The following is an 18,506-nucleotide window of genomic DNA, read 5'->3' as shown; positions in this document are numbered from 1 at the left end:
AAAAAAATACACCTTAAAGTAAACTTCATAGCCACTATTAAAAACAACCAACCCATAAGCCTTTTAGACACTATTTAAAAAAAAACCAAGCCCATAACCCAAAAATAAGAGAAGTAGTTACAAGGCGAACATCCATTATACCTAGCTTCTTTGGATAAAGTCTTCCAGGCTTCCATGTAGAACAAGTCCCCATACATGGACTAATTATGTGAACTTCTTTACAAGTGCATCCAACAAAACAAAAAAATCAACAAATTTTAAGTAACTATTGTGTATATCTTGTGAATGTTTTATGTCAATTTTACAATAAATTTGTACTTATTATTCTTTTATATAACTTTTGGTATACGTGGAATCACTCACCACATTATCCACTTATCCCTTCTTTTCTGTGTGTTTTATTTTTTTTTCAGGGAGAAATCTTTATATGGCCGAAGCCTACAGATTTTTTTACAATCAATATGGCCGAAGCCAGCAGAATACGGCATAACCGTTACAAATTGCCGAAGCGAGAAGGGCCACAGTGAACACCGCCGCAGGAATCGAACACGGCTGGGAAGTGCGAAAGCCAACCGCCCCAGCCGTCATATCATCAACACTTAATATTCAAACCTCTCTGTGACTGGAAAAAATATGTACAGATTGATGGATGTTTAATACAATTGATCATTTCATCAATTAAAATCCGATCCTTGAAAACAATTGATTTCATAAACGAAGAATTTTTTTATTTAATTTATTCCCAAAATATGTTTATTTTTTAAAACAATTGATTTCATAAATTTAGAATCTGATAGGTTTATTTTTAATAATTTAATTATTAAAAGAATAATAAAGATTTAAATGTGATATAATATTTTAAAATATTTTTATTAATTTTTATTAGTGAAAAATTGAGATTTATTTCTAAAATAACTATATATGAACAAGTATCATATATAGTTAGTTATGGTTTTTAGGCATGTGATATTGATAAGTCATGTTATTGATCTATAATATTGTAACAAAGCCTATTTAACATTAAAAAATATCATGATAAAGTGTGAGTGTATTCCATATAGTTAAGAATCTTGTTACATGTTTTTTTATATGTAAATATGTTTAATATATATATATTAATTTATTTAATAATAATAATAATTTAATATTTTTGTTAATTTTTATGATTTTTTTAGTTTTAACAAAGTGAGATGAATGATGCAGAAAATGCTTTGATGTTTATTATAGATTGGTGTTTATCTAAATTTACCAACTATTTAATTTATATGGTTGCACTAATTTATTATATTATAGAGATTTATAATTATGTGTGGTTACGTTAGAGTCTAATTGAAATTGTTAAATTATATTGATTAATTAAATAAATAAACATGAGAGAATTTATGGGGTTTAATATTCATTAGATTTCATGTTTAAATTTTATAAGGAAGAATTCAAAATAAAACCTAATTTCATAATTTTAACCACATCATTTTGCTTTAAACAACTCATTTTTTAATTCAATACTAAAATTTACTCAATCCAAAAAAAATTAATAACTTCTTATATAAGTTACATTACACACATACACGACATTTACATCTATACGTCAATTTATATAATCTTTAATATACACCCTCGATTACATTACACACATACACACCATTTAAATCTATACGTCAATTTATATAATAATTAATATACAGCCTCGATAAGGGTGGCTTAACGCCTGGCAATGGAGTTTGGGGGAGAAGGAGGCGTCTGCGACCATCCCGCCTCCCACTGCATTTAATAGGGGGTGGCATGGGCCAACTTTTCTTTCTCATGCAGTGTGAGATTACTCATTATTTATTTCAATGACAGCATTTTCCCATGCACTATGTGAGATTAATCATCATTTATTTCAATCACTAGCGTTTAGCAATCTATTTGTCTTGTAATGAGTAATGTTGATGCCTAAAAATTATGTTGCACCATAACTCTTTCTCTATAACTGGTGGGATTATTCTCTAGGTTTTAAGATGGTGTCGGGTCAATTCATGGAGGGGTGTTTGTAGAGATATCCCATGATTATTGGTTTTTTGTGAGAAGGGTTTACTAGTCTTAGGGGTGTAAGTACAGTGCCTGGGGATTACATGTAAGTCGTTTAAGTTGTTTCCTATTTCAGTTACAGTTGCTTTCTTGGGTCTTTGATTCATGGAACTGAGCCAGAAATTGGGTCTCTAGAGAATTTGCGTTGTGTCAGTCAATGAGTTTCACAAGAGATGAAGTGGGGCCTACCAAAATAACTATTTTGTACTCCATGCATGTAACCTTCTCGACTCAAATTCAGGACAATGCTTTCTAGGTACTTATGTTGAACCCCATCTTTTGTTTTTCTTTCCATGTGTTTGAGTGGATTAAGTATCGTGACTTTCTCTTAATTTCTCTATGAGTTCAATGCATCCTACATCTAGGGTTTTCTTGGCAAGTGGGAGTTTTTGTTTGGACAGTGCGTCTTAATTCCTCTGTGAGTTCAATGCATCCTACATCTAGGGTTTTCTTGGCAAGTGGGAGTTTTATTTGGACGGTGCATTTTGGACCTGGGGTGAATTGGTCTTGGTTTTTGTGTGGCTTCGGGCTATCCCACATTTCTTGCTTCTTCTTGTTCATTTTGTGCCTCGACTTGTTAACTCCTACCCACTTCAACTTGAGCTTCTTTGTGGCCTACTTTCAACTTGAGCTTCTTAGTGGTCTACTTTCTTGACAAGCTTCGATTTTATTGGCCCATTATGCCTCAGCAAAATATGTGTAGCTATAGGGGGCGGTGGTAGGGGTTGGAAAAACATGTGTAGCTATAGGGGGCAGTGGTAGGGGTTTGCAAGGCCGATTATATGCCCAGGCCCAAGTTTGGTAGGGGTTGGCAAAATATGTGTAGCTATAGGGGGCAGTGGTAGGGGTTTGCAAGGCCGATTATATGCCCAGGCCCAAGTCCAAGAGGCCAAGAGGCCATCGTGATATTTCACTTTGCAACACCACCTAGCATTCCTGAGGAAATTCACCAGCTTGAAGATTAGGCCAGCTTGAAGATTAGGCCTCTAACCCGCTTGAAACCTAGGCCTCTAATAACCTCCAAGCATATTTTGGTTATGAGATTACGGAGGAAGTTGCTAATTGGGTACCTAGCCTTGGTCATACCAGAGGAAGATGAAACCAGTGCTTAAATTCCATCACCATGCATTGGCAAATGAAAACTCTTTTGGATAGAGTCTTGAAAGAGAAGCATGAAGATCGAAATGACCTCATTTATTCCTTGAATGAAATAAAGTGGGTGTAGCTATATCAATGTTTATACTTGACTAGCTTGGTCCTATAACCCTTGATCTTATGATATGCTTCTTTGTAATTTCAGTTTTCTTCATTATCTATGTAACTCTGTTGGAGTTAATTCTTGTATTTTTGAAACGTGGACTCTTATTTTTGATACATTTAATTTTAAATTATTAGTCAACCGATCTGACAACCATAATTTAATTTGAATGCTAATGATAGAACAAATGTAATCCAAATTGGGAAGAAATACAAAACTAATTTAAAATATATATGGTTACGGTTGCTACACTTGAATAAAAATTCATAAAACCATCTTAGAAATTCAAGATTAATAACAACTACATCAAAACATGGATATTTTATTCAGACACTGGTTCATCCAATGATCTCATAACAGCCTGGATAATTGCATCTGCAGAGTGCTTGAAATACATAAGCTTTGAACTCACAAAATGAAATTAAAATAAATAAATATCTAAATAGATTAGAAAATAATATTTGTTTGTTGGAGGGAGAAAACGTTGTTCCGCTTTTGATTTTCAGAAAAGGTATGCACGCGATCCCCAAAGTCAAAGTCCATGTCAAAGACTACGTGCTAAATATGAATACTGCCTGCTCGTCGAGAATGTTTATCTCTATGTTTTCTTTTCTCTGTTACTTATTGCATTATCTCACTCGTAATTACAGTTTCGTTGGCTGAAAAGCATGTGTGTATTCTAATTGTGAGATATCTTTTTCATTTTTCCAGTTTTTCGTTAAATGTTATTTAAATTTAATAAGGATTTCTTTGTTTTAATTGTGTAATTGGTCGAGATAGAATATTTCAAAAAAATTAGAACTCTGAATCTATTATATATTTAATAAAAAATTGTTTTAAATGATTAAAATTCACAATTTATCAAAAATGGAATTATTTAAATATTTATTCTAAATAACTAAAATTTATAAATAAAAAATCTATTGTTGTTAAATTTAATAGTTTTTACTAGTAAATAACCGTTGTGGTGGAAAAACCTTATAACCCATTTCCAGTTGTGGTTGAAAAACCTTCTAACCTATTTCTATGTTTTGGTTGCAATATTTTAGATAAATATAAGTCTAATGTAGGTTTCCAAAGATGACAGGCCAACGATTTCAAAAAAGACCTAAAGAATTTGTAAACGAATGCAGAAATTGACTATGTTCATGGATTTGACAAATCCAACTACATAATAGATATGCAAAATTTGCCAGCATTAGAATTTAGATTCAGTGAAGTTTCTTATTGGAAATTGCCGGAATCGGTTGGAAATCTGATAGTCAACAAGAAACGCTGTTTATTTTCAACGAGAATGCACTGTATTCAGGCTTGATTTCAGAAGGTCAAAAGGGAAAAAGCAATTTGTAGAACGAGCATCGCAAAGGGTTTACAAGATGCCGGTTATATATATTTATTTATTAGACTTTGCTGGGAATTAACGCTGCTTGCTTATATTTGAGATTCGCTAATAAACATAGTCTCACATAGAATAAGAGGTCGATTCTTGAGAAGCCTCCGGATCCATAATAGAGCAATGAAATTAGTTACCATTACAACGGAGTCACGAGCCGCTAAGGTAAGAATGTCGGCACACGACACAATTCCGCTGCAGGCGGCTTCGACGTTCTGTTTGATGTCGTTGATAATCTTAAAAGCCTGCGCTCTGAGTGATAGGTTTGGGGGAGCCGTCTGCTCACCTGACGTTGCGTTCAACATCACCGAACCATCGCATCCCTGAACCAATAAATTGTATTAATTCGTTGGTTCTTGAATTAAATGGAATACACATAAATTTCCTGTTAAGGAGTTTTTCATGGTGTTAAATCTTGAATTAAATTTATAAATATTTTAAATAACTGAAATTTAAGATTCCTATAAAATTTGAGTTTTAAAATTGTAAAAAAAAATAATAAATAAATTAATTGTTCTATTAATTTTAATATAACTTATAAAAAATAATGATTAATAATAATAATTAATTAAATTATAATAAATAAATTTTCATCGTGATAAAATTTAAAATTTATTTTACTTGTCAAACCAATTATGAGTAAAACAATCATATCAATTCACATTTATAAATAATAATAAATAATTTCTAGAGAATAAAAAACCTATTCTAACTTTGTTTTCAAACCGATTATGGGAACAGTTATTATTAGTTACTACCAACTAATAATCTATAAAATAGCCAGCTTTTAGGGATACAAAATGACTCTACGCAGTTACCTATTTCCCGATATCGGACAAAAACAAATTTTTAGCCATAAATATTATAATAAATAATATATATATATATATATATAAAAGCAGTGCCTTATCTATCCTTTAAATTCTTAAAATAACAAAAGGCTAATAAATTTTAAATGGTATATTTTGTAATTTTTTTAGATTCCATTTCAATTTCTTTTTTCCTTCTTAATATGTAACAAGATTTAACCTGATAAAAAAAATCTCAATTCTTAAAATGTAATATTTTATCAGATTTAGCCTGATAAAAAAGAAATGCGCAACTGGTAGAAAATGAATATCCGAGAAACAGGTACAGGTAACAGCTCATAAATTTGACATTGGCCATGTATAATACTTTGGGATAGTTATACCTGGACAAAACGATCGTGGAAGTGGAGCCTCAGCAAGCCTGCAGACTGTGTGATTGCTGTACTCAAATAGGCTCCCATGCGCTGACACACTATGGACTTCAAGGACGGGCAACTCGTGCTGTAGAACGTCCAAGAAAGACCCGCCACGGGACTTGGCAGAGCGTTCACAGCGCTATCATTGATGACAAACACACAGAGAACAACAGAAGCGAGAGCCGTGATAAACTTGGTCATGTCGGCCACAGATTTGGCTTTGCTGTGATATGGAATAGATTCTTCGATCCTGCTGCTTTATATGAACATTGCGAGTTATCAAATGCAAAAATATCCAAATCCAAATAAAAACCAGTATCTTGCATAGATATCAAAGTTATCAAGCGGCCACAAAATTTAACATGCTTTTTCCAGTCAACGGTATACAGTTGGTTGGGTGTGAATATAAAGCCCACATGGGTAAGAGGGAATGAGGGGGACACTAAGCGATAACGCCTAACCTTGGGTAGATATTTTTTTCTTTTCTTTTTTCCAATGTGGTTCATTGTACCAATTGGTATTAGCTAGGTTTAAGAATATTTCTCTGCTATTTCTAGAAAGATATGTAATATAATCAAATATGTTATAGTATGAGATTTGTATTTATCATCCCCACCACATGACTTATCCTAGTTTCATATGAGAGTAGATTTTTATGAAAATTTGTGGTATTCTTTCAAGTTTAGTTTGGAGCTTAAAAATATTTTTGCATTGCATACGTTAGTTCTTCAAATTACATAATCTACATGTAGTAATGGATTTTTGGAGTAATGAATCTATTTCTACATTTGTATTGATATGTTGAGTAATGTGTCACAAGAAATGGTGGTGTCTAAAGACAGTTGTTTAAGTCTCAACGACAACAAAGAGAAATTTGATTGGAGCCTTTCAAATTTTAAATAGGCTATATTCCACATGAATACAGGTCAATACCATGGGTTCTCATAAAGTTGGAGCTCCAAAAACCATTAGTAACTTGACCGAGTCAAGTTTCCCTAAAATACCCTTACAATGTCCCTTAAACTTGACTCAAGAGATTAACCTAGTCTCAATCACTTTGTCGAAGTCCATATAAAAAGGTTACCATCTACTAGAGTACAAAGGTAACTCATCATTGTATCCACAAGTTATCTAACACACATTTTCACTTACATGGTTCATCACCAATCTCACATTCTCACATTCCTCCCCTCAAGCTAGAATACCAGTACACTTGCCACCTTGATACATATTGAACTTGTCCATGCCACAACTTGATAACTCCATGTGCCACTACACTACATATATGTTTGATCAAAGTCTTAAGGTCTTACAATAATCGACCTCAAGTTGGTGTACGAGTACACCTACCACCCTCGTATCTATCCAAGTGATTCATTCCACAACTTAGTCATCAAGTGCTCTTGCCCAAGGCTACTTGGAAGCAGGAGTGGAAGTGTGGAGCATAAGAAAAAGTGGAAACATCGAGAAACAATTTTCATAAGCTTTCGAATTGGGAGCAAAATTAATATAATATATATATTTTTAATATTTTGATGCATATATGTCAACAAAAGCATGTAGAATGATGAATTAGTTATAAAATGCATAAAAACATGTATTAACACATATAATATCAATCATCTAGTAGTAATAATATTTATCAACCACAGGTGCACTGTGACAACCTTAGGCTCATATTTCTCCATTGTAAAGAAATTGTAATTAACTAAAGGCTGAGAGAAGGGACACATATTCCAGTTGTTTGGGAAGGGAGATTACTTGAGGAATTGGAAAAATTAAATACGTCAACCATGGGTTAGCTAAGAAAATTAAATGAGTTGATTGTATATTATATTTAACTGAAGAGACAAGGGCGGGCCTGGGCGTCCTTCAGTGCCAACAACAAGCAAGAAGAGGACAAAAAAAACTAAGGGCAACATGGGTTGTGTTGTTCAGGCAATTTACTACGTGCAACTATGGAAAACAATAGACGAGGGGTCGATTGGAAAAAGGCACGCGCATTATGGAAGGGAGGGGTAGACACTCTCATGTATACACATAGGCATGGGAGAACAAACTCTCTCAAATAGTCTCTCAGATGCAAAGACAATGAATAATGGGAACACATTATGTTTACTCTCTCATGCATATGCTCAAGCATCAACAAAGAAGACACGGTGAGAACAGTGTAGGAAATTTTCCTCCAAGGGTGGAGGGGAGAAAACATTGAGAAAGCAGTGATCAGATTGGGCAGAAATAGGTTATGGAGAGATAGAAACCAACTAAAGAACCCTCACAAAGTCTTGGTGGATAGAAAGCATTATAGAGAGCAGTGGCTTGCCTATAAGGCTAAAGAACCCACTGGAAACTTGTGGATTGTGAACCTACTAGTTTGGAAAGAGTCGGTTAGGTGCTTGTGAGGGTTGTTGAACCACAAGGGGTTGCCTTGGGGTTGAAGCTCTGGTGCTTGAGATGAACCACCTGGAGAGGTCTCCCCTTTCCCTTCAATAGCTTATCCACTGATGAACCTTCCTCAATGTAGACTCTTTTCTCCTAAAAGTGAGTTGAGACTCTTTACATTGTGGTATCCTAGCATGGAAATTAATTATGTTTGAAAGGACATAGTGAAAACTTGTCTAGATGGTAGATGAGGGCAGTGAGGCCTTATGGAATCTTGTTTAGTTGTTATGTTGGTTGAAATTCCTCTTAAGAAGCACTCCACCTCATGCACTAGAATTCGTCTCAGGGGTGATGACTACAAGTGGTTGTATCTTGTCCATGGTTGGGTGGAGAGATAGAGTCCCACTCTCAATCGACAAACCATTGTGCTCCATAAAATAAGTGTTTATTTGTGCTCCTTTGTTTAAATGTTCAGTGTGTGTGTTTAGCATTGGTTAAATGTTCCATTCATGATATGAAATTGCGACCTTATTCACAAATGAGAAATTTCAATACTTTGTGTAAACATTTTCAAGGAAAGAACTGTTTTTCTGTGATTATTTATGGATTATATTGTAACCTTAATAATTGGTTAAATGTATGGGTGAAATCTCTTATTTAAATGATCTATGTGTTTATCCTAAGATTGGAAACTTAATCTGATGGTGTATATGCAACCTTTCAATATGGATAAATATGTGACTACATGTAATGGGTTGTGTTTTCCTGTTTAAGCTCAGAAGAGATAGTGTACTCAGTGTGTGTGCTTGTTTCGCTAAAGCTCAAAAGGGATAAGCGGAAGAGCCTATGTATACAATGTATGTCATTGACTATGTATAGGGGACCTGAGCGAAGGCCTTGTGCACTTATTAAGTGGTCGCTAAGCACATGGATATAACTCTTTTAAGCCCAAAGCATAGGGTGGAAAAAGGAATTGGTTTAACCCTCTTCAACCATGTGACCAGGCGATGTGACCAAATGCTTGCAGTAAGAGAAATCTGGGTCATTGATGGGGAAGTACCCACAGTCGTTAGATGACCCTGAAAGCTTGGTACCTTGAATGTCTCAAGGGAATCATCAAAGGAAATTGTCGAGGTAGTATCCCCGAGATAATGTGGAAGTGAGGTTGAAACTCGAGAGTGTCATGTACACTTCGACAAGGAGGAGAACCTCAAAATGCTTATAATAGGAAAACCACGATATGTAAGAGTCGAACGTTAAGTGGGATCCCATCCACGTGGAGGGTGTAATGTCGGATGACATCACCCCAGATCCCCAAAGCCCGGAGCTTTTGGGCAGAGAAAATAGTAGGATGCCCAGGATATAAGTCCTCATGTGACTTGGCGTGTGGGGGCTTGTTTGGTGGGAATAAGAATTATGTGGCGCGAATGTGGCTCCTTATCAGTCGAAATGGAGTTATACAGTGAGGTGGGAGTGCAATGCCACATGAGCCTAGAATACTTTCGCCAAAGATTTTCAGTAGGGAGCGGTGTCGAGACTGATCAGGATCTAACTCCTAGGATGACGTGGCCATAGAGAGCTAGCACCCGCGCCCATATATATATATATATATATATATATATATATATATATATATATATATATATATATATATATATATATATATATATATATATATATATATGCATTGTGTGTTGGCTTCATAAGGGGTTTGATGTGTCTGAGTGGGTCAACAACTACTGCCATGTGGTAGAGAGAGACGTTGACTAGGATTGCCATGTGGGCACCACGTAGGGACTATGTGAGCGCCATGTGGCAAGTCAATGAGTTTGCACTAATTAAATGTATAATCTTTGGATGGCCATATTATTCAATCTAGGAGTCGAATTGAGGAAAAATTTATATCGTTGGAATGGTCTCGATGAGATGAACACAATGATGCTATTTATTTCCCTTTTTTGAAGAAGTTGTAAGTGGCAAAAAAAATTAGACCGAATTTCCATGACATGACTATGGGAGTCAAGCCAGCATAGTAACCACCTCATGTTAACCTTACTAGGGCTGAGTTTAATAGGGGGTATGCTATAGAGTGGTATCAGAGCTCCTAGGTTCAACACTTGGACTGGAAGGGCATCATCGCAAGACTAATAAGTGAGGGTTCTACACTGGACCTTAAAGATCCAATGAGGTCTTAAAGCTTTGTGATAGGAATTAGGAACATTATTATTGTTGTGAATGAATTATGTGTGATTTTGTGTGTCTTTGCATGCTTGTGACATGGCACTAATAATGTATCTAATTTTATTGATAATATTGTGCTAATCAAGGTGTAGTGTTGCCACTAGCTATGCACTAGCATATTGCAATCAACAAGCCAAGATGACGGTGTTTATTATGCAACTGGATTTAGTTAAAATCTAACAGTGTGTGTGTGTGTGTGAGTGAGACAACACATAAAAAAACTAAGGCTTAAAGAGATGAAGTTTAAGGACCACATGAACAAAAAAGGGTGGTACAACCAAAAAACAACAAACCAAGGAAAGAATAGTAAAATGACTCAGTAAAGATCCAACTAATCACAACATGAACATGAAGAGGAAAGATCAGTTGATCAACGAGGAGGGGCAAACTCTCCTAATTGGGTGAACATGTTGAGAATACTAAGATCAAAGATAAGAAGCTGTAAATCTGACAATGAGAGGCTTGTCAGAGTGTAAGAAAATCAAATTGAAGCCAATGCAGTCATACTGCAAATCTTATCACACCTGCAAAGGCAGAGGCAACAATATTTAGGGATCAACCATAAAGACATGCAAACCACATTGGGGAAAGAAGAAAGAGCCAATGAGGCGAATGGGAGTAGATCTAGAAAAAGGCATCGATGTCCAATGAAGACACCATAAAAGGAGGTAGTTTGTTAAGTACCCCAAAAGGGAATTCAAGCAACCATGAGAAACAATATAATGACACTCATAGAAGGCCAAATCATCATCACTATCATCATCATCATGGGAAAATAAGAGGAAGAGAGTACATACCACATGATTTTAAAAAGCCTAAGCCTCCCACTTTTTATGGTGAAATGAGGAAAACAGAGGATGTCGAAGCTTGGTTGTTAAGAATAAATAAGTTCTTCTGAATCCATGATTATTCAGGAAACATGAAGGAAAATTTAACTACTTTTAGCCTAAGAGGAAAGGCTGATATATGGTGGGAATAACTTAAACATGTAAAGGTAATAAGGGAGGAAGAATTGTCATAGAGGGATTTTGTGAGCATTTTAGGTGAAAATATCTATCTGATAAATACTTCAATAGCAAGGTGAAGGATTTATATGAGCTCAGATTGCGAAAAATGATAGACGGTGAGTACACCACCAAATTATTGGTGTTGCTAAGGCATGTCCCCTACCTTAAGGAAGAGAAAGAAAAGATTCAGAGGTATCTCAATGAACTGCCACAATATTTCAAGGATAAAATTGAGTTTGATGAGCCCAAGGCATTAGAGGGCACAATTAAAAAACTAAAGCATTGTTATGAACAGTCTAGATGCAGGCCTCAATACAAAACATATGGGAAATTCAAGGGTAATGGAAAATTTAAAGGGAAAATTAAAATGGCAACCAAGGGATCAAGTATGACCCTTGTCAACCATGAAAACCAACAAAAGTCCAATGCTCCCAGAAGAGGTCGTTCTATTGAAGATGAAGCCAAATATATGAGAAGTTGGTTCCATATAAGTGCTAGACCTGTGGAGGGAATCGCCGAAGGAAGGGTTGCCTACAACACAAGCATGTTGGCTCGAGACTATACAATGTGTAGGAGGCAGAGACAATCAAGGATGTGGCGCAAAGCATACCCAAAATTTACACAACAGTAGATAATAACCAAGTTTATCATCAAGAAGCGATTATAGAGATGGAAGGTATGCTCCATGACAAAAATATTTCAATTTGATTGACCCTGGTTCAAATTTTAGTTACATAAGTCTTGTTTTTTGAGGAATACACACTAAATAAGGAAGCACATGATGAGTCTTGGCTAGTTCAACTGGCCATGGGGAGAAAAAGAAGAGTTGAGCATTAGGTGAAGGCTTTCCCAATTGAATTAAATAGGATGCCAACATTGGAAAACCTCAATGTGCTACCATTGGGAGCATACAACGTATTGTTGGGCATGGATTGGTTATATGCACATCAAACCAATGTTGATTGCTTTGAGAAGACCATCGAATTCTTGGATGAAGCTGGACAACATAGAATATTGCGTGGAAAGAAAAAACCAACTTCAGTGAGAATGATCACAGTTATGCAAGCTAAGCACAATCGCAGAAAATGATGTCTTATATTCGTTGTGTATATTTCCAACAATGTTTAAACTGATAACAACACATGGGAAGAAGACAGTGAGGTTCTAAACATATATCATGTTTTGTAGTAGTACTAGGATGTGTTTCCACCAGACATTCTTAGATTTCCTCCTTATAGAGAAGTAAAATTTTCCATCGAATTAGTGCCAGGGAAGCTCCAACATCCACAACTCCATATAGAATGAGCACTCCGGAATTAATTGATTTGAAGCTACAGCTCAAGGAGATGTTGGACAAGGGATACATAAGGCCAAGCATATCCCCATGGGGAGCACTAGTTTTGTTTGTTAAGAAGAAGGATGGCACACTCAAGTTGTGCATTGATTACTGTAAATTGACTAAATTGACCATCAAGAACAGGATTGTATCCATTGTTGTGAATCACTGATTTACTTGATTAGTTAATAGGAGAAACAATCTTCTTTAAAAATGATCTAAGATTAGGATATCATAATGTGTGTATTAAGGATGAGGACATCCATAAAACAACTTTTATAACGAGGTATGGGCATTATGAATTCATGGTAGTGCCCTTTGGGTTTACAAATGTGTCTGCAACTTTTATGTGCCTCATGAAAAACATGTTGTGCCCCTATTTAGATCATGTTTCCATAGCCTTTGTTGATGAAATTTTGGTCTATTCGAAGACCGAGGAGGAGCATGAAGAACTGATCAGGAGCTCAAAATTTGTCAAAAATTCAAAGTGTCATAATTTTAATAAGCTTAGCTTCAAATCTAAGAGCTCGTCATTCTGAATACAACGGTGCAAGCGAAACTCAAATCCGAGCTCGTATGAAAAAGTTAGAGCCACTCAAAGTTCAAGTTTGACTTGCTCACATGGAAGGATTGGATGATATGGAAAAGGTCCCAGCGAATGGGGAAGCGCCAAGTGGCAGGTTGCCATTGGCCCCCACATATCGCGTATTGGAGCAAAAGTCAAGTCAACGTTAAATAATCAGCCCCCTATAGAGTTTAGGTGCGATGCAATCAATCCCCGGAGTTGCAATGCGATTTCATATATTGCATATCGGAGGTGGACGAGTACTGAAGAATCGACACCTAGTGCAGAGAAGGTTGTGATGCGATCACAATCACACATCACTTAAAGTTATGGTAATCGGACCCCGGAACAGTCAGATTGTGACTTGCGATATGGTTCTGGCAGTGATCGCCGATAGCGAAATGGGATGAGTTCCGATTGCTATAAGTCTCGGATGCAATATGTTTTCAGAGTTGTAATTTATAACTCATCAGATCCACTAGATAGGAGATTGCAGTTTCTAAAGGAGTGTTGACGTTCGTCTCACCATCGATAGCTAATTGCAATTGCGGTATCCGACAGGGTTGCTTAACCGTTGGACCACCACTCCACATGTGACCACTTGGCCCTTAATTGCGAGATAGGTGGCAATGATGGCGAAAACGCCCATTTTAGCGGAACTACCAGTTTTAACTACGAATATTGAATTTAACTGACAATAAGCCAGATTTGGAGGAGAAAATTGTGGAGAGACTAGAAGAAGTCATAACTAAGGCAATTTTTTACCACATGGGTTGCAAAAAGAGGCTAGATTGCCATTTTTGGTCATTCTGAACTCATTGGAATAGATTTCAAGATCAAAGAAGCACTTCTGGATAGGATTTTTGTAAATTGAAGCCTATGGGTGCCCTAGTAAACCAGAGTGTTGATTCAGTTTATGGAGGAGTTCCAAGATGGAGATGACCTTATAAGGGTCTTCCAGCCTCCATGTACTTTCTAAAGCATCCATTACAACAGTGTTGTAGCTTTATTTATTCTTTGCTATATATGTGTATGGAGAAAGAGACTTGTTTAAGTACTTCAAGTAGATTGTAGTAGTGTTTATGCTATTGGATGTTGGAGTATGGGGTCTTGATTTGAGATCCCTTACCTTGCTGATTATTTCATGACTAACTGTAGGTTGCCATGTGTTTAGAGTGAGAGCTCTTTGCAGAAGAATGTTTCCTTGAAGGGGAAACTAGCCACTATTTTTGTCAGCACACTTATGTACTCTTTATCACTGAAGAATTTTGAGCATAATGAGAAGGGGTCATGCCTTTAGAGCTGATTCAAGGAGATGTAACCCAAGAGGGGTGAACTCCTTTATCAATGGTTGGTGTATTATTTTTTGATGCAGGATTCCATTCAGTGTTTTGGTTCATGTTTTAATTTTTCTTCATGAAACTTACTTGAGTAAACACACATAAAATTCATGGTTTTTACTTTCTATTTTGGAGTCAAACCTCAAGCACATTTTTATATTCTAATGAGGGGAATTAGCACATCATTACCAATTTGCCCCAATTCATGTCAAGATTGTATCAGAGCTATGGTTTGCTTTGTGCAAGGAGGAATTGACTGTTGTTTGCAAGTGAATGTGTTTTGAAGCTCATTGAGGAGAAGGTTTTGGAAAGGAGAGTAAGATTGTTACAATATCTACCACCAAGTTCTACCTAAAATTGAAGTAGAAGCTTCAAGCAAAGCATGTCCCAAGGAGGAGAGCCTACAAGAATGTCAGAGGATGTGAAGCCTTTTAGAAAGGCTTGCTTAGACATCGCAGAAATGGTGAGTCCTCTATGAAGAGAGGAATACCAAATTGCAAGGTGAAAGATTTAGACCTCCAATAGGAGAATGTTCTCCAAGGGAAGAAGGTAATAAGAATGGTGATAAACCACCATCTTCTCCACAATATTCATGTTTTTCTACAACTATTATGCAAGATGCTAGTGTAGAAAGTCCCTCTGAGAAGGTAGGTGGAAAAGTTTGTACCTTTTGTCCACATGATGTGGGAGATGAGGTTCCATCAACACCCAAATTCGAGGAGCTGAAAGAAGAGAGCCAAAGAGTCCAAGAGGACACATCCAAAATCAAAAGGGAGTTCGAAAACATCTTCGTATGTCAATCAAAAGATGCAGAAAATGGTAAGAATTTACATGCTTCTTCCTTATGCAAAAGTGTTGAAGTAAATTTATTTGCAGTCTTTGAAAAACACAGTAAAAGAATTGGATCCAAGTTCTTGATCAAGATGGGTTACAAGGGAGGAGGCCTTGACATAAACCAGCAAGGCATTAAAAATCCAACTGCAGCCAAGGAGAGGCCTAAATATGAAGGCTTAGGTTATGTTGCAAAATAAGAGTGGTCTTCTAGCGTCAGTTCATGGATATCGTGTTCCTTTTTCCGTAAGAAAGGACACGAGGAGGAAAGATATTGGGAGTTGCATCCAAAATTAGTTCATGCATGGTTCCTCAAGCGTAAGAAGAAATTGAAGGGATTAACATCTCTAAAGAGAGATGTAAAAGCTAAAGAAGAATCAAATCCAAGTTCTTCTTTCCGTGCAAGTTCCTCACACACGCAGCATAATCCAAAGGACAACAAACATTGGTATAACTATTCTATTATTTCGAATGTTGTTCATGATGGAAAACAACATGCAAATTTTAATAAAATGTTGAGGAAAATGTTTCCATGCACCTTTTGCCTTTCATCTAACCATTGTGTAGATAAGTGCAATAAAAGGGAAGCAATCATCAGGAAGATGTTTTTTCCTACTGGAATTGAGACCGAAAGGAGAAAATCTCATCCAAGGATAAAGGCAAGTGAGTCGAGAGGAGCTCAAAATAACCTCTGTACTCACTGTAATATCAGTGGGCATTGGTTCGAGAAGTGTAGGAAATTTTTTCCACAAATTCATCCTGGTAAGGGCAAGAAAATCATGTAAGCACCAAAAGAGGAAGCGAGAATAGAAAAAGTGGCGCAAGATGCAACCATGCCTGAAGCAGCTTTAGAAGAAGAGAAAGTTCAAATAGAGGGTTCATTTACTTGGTTTGGTAAGAAATGGACAGACTATTTTTCCAACTGAAGTTTATAAATTTTTGTTTTGCACTAGTTGCATATCCCCATAGTTGGGTAACTTGTAAAAGTGATGTTCATAAATAAATCGCTTATATGCAACATTGTTTTCTTTAAGCATTAAAATGCTAGTTTGTCTTGTTGATAATCAATTTGAATGGAGAAATTTGGGAGTCAAGTTTATTCCATTTTGTAAAATGCATTTCGACTTGTAGTTTGAAAAAATCATTTTAAAACTATTGTATGAGTAGTTGCAACACATTTAGTATGTTCCAAATGCGTGTAGAACTCAAGTTATACAAGTATTCACTATGTGAAGCTTGTTTGGGTTCATTTGGAAAAGTCTTTTAGGATCTTATCCTTGATGAGGATTTTGCAGATAAGCAATTCCCAGGTGCTCATCTTCTTGGAATTCTTCTTGGGAAGGATATTGTTGTGGATGTACATAGTGACATGGACAGGTGTCAGCTCATTGTTAATGGCTTTGAAGAAAAAAGATGAAGGAGAACGAAGGATGACCTATAGGACACTTGCAGTGCAGACAAAGTACAAAACAGTTGCAGATTATTTAATGCTTTTGGAGACTAAAAGTTTTTAAGTCGGGAAGAGTGATCAGGAGCTGAAAATTTGTCAAAAATTCAAAGTGTTAGAATTTTGATAAGCTTAGCTTCATATCGAATAGCTCATCATTCTGAATCTAATGGTGCAAACAGAACTCAAATCCGAGCTCGTATGTAGAAGTTAGAACCAGGGAAAGTTCAGGATTGACTTGCTCATATGGCATGATTGGATGACATGGCAAAGGTCTCAGTGAATGGGGAAGCGCTAAGTGGTAGGTTGCTATTGACCCCCCATATATCGCATATTGGAGCAAAAGGCAGGTCGACGTTAAAGAATGGGCCCTCAACAGAGTTAAGGTGCGATGCGATAAATACATGAAGTTGCGATGCGATTTTGCATATCGCATATCGGAGGTGGATGAGTACTGAAGAATCAGCCCCTGGTGGAGAGCAAGTTGTGATGCAATCACAATCGCACATCGCTTAAAGTTATGGTAATCGGCCCCCGTAATAGTCGGATTGCGACTTGCAATATGGTTCCGGCAATGATCGCAGATAGCGAAATGTGATGAGTTCTGATTGTGATAAGTCCAAGAAGCAATATGTTTCCAGAGTTGTAATTTATAACTCTTTAGGTCCGCTAGATTGGTGATCACAATTTTTGAAGGAGTGTTGATGTCTGTCTCTCTGCCGATATCCAATTGTGATTGTGATATTTGACAGGGCTGCGGAACTATAGCCTTAACCGTCGGACCACCACTCTGCATGTGACCACTCAGCCTTTAACTACAAGATAGGCGGCAATGATGGCAGAACTATTGATTTCGGTGAAACTACCAGTTTTAACTGCGGATATTGAATTTAACTGGCAGTAAGCTAGATTTGGAGGAAAAAATTGCGGAGAGACTGGGAGAAGTCATAACTAAGGAAATTTTCAACCAAATGGGTTGCAAAAAGAGGTTAAATTGTCATTTTTGGTCATTCTTAACTCATTGGAATAGGTTTCAGGATAAAAGGAGCACTTCTGGATAGGAATTTTGTAAAGTGAAGCCTACGGGTGCCCTTTTCAACCAGAGTGTTGATTCAATTTATGGAGGAGTTCCAAGATGGAGATGACCTTGCAAGGGTCTTCCAACCTCCATGTACTTTATGAAGCAGCCATTACAACAATGTTTTAGCTTTATTTATTCTTTTCTCTATATGTGTATGGAGAAGGAAACTTGTTTAAGTACTTCAAGTAGATTGTAGTATTGTTTATGCTCTTGGAAGTTGGAGTATGGGGTCTTGATTTGAGAGCCCTTAGTTTGCTGATTGTTTCATGACTAACTATAGGTTGTCATGTGTTTAGAGTGAGAGTTCTTTGCAGAAGAATGTTTCCTTGA

General features: G+C 36.4%; 1 pseudogene; it reads right to left on the bottom strand.

Annotated features, from left to right (window-relative positions):
• Positions 1-4,759: 4,759 nt before the first annotated feature.
• Positions 4,760-6,147, bottom strand: LOC149246035 (peroxidase 42 pseudogene; annotated as a pseudogene).
• Between the last annotated feature and the right edge of the window lie 12,359 nt (positions 6,148-18,506).

The sequence above is a fragment of the Pinus tabuliformis genome, chromosome 7, assembly GCF_031772625.1.
Source record: "Pinus tabuliformis cultivar Carrire ecotype Pingquan chromosome 7, CPIR1, whole genome shotgun sequence".
NCBI lineage: Eukaryota > Viridiplantae > Streptophyta > Pinopsida > Pinales > Pinaceae > Pinus > Pinus tabuliformis.
Note: the sequence above shows the minus strand (reverse complement) of the source record. Positions and strands in the feature narration are given on the sequence as shown.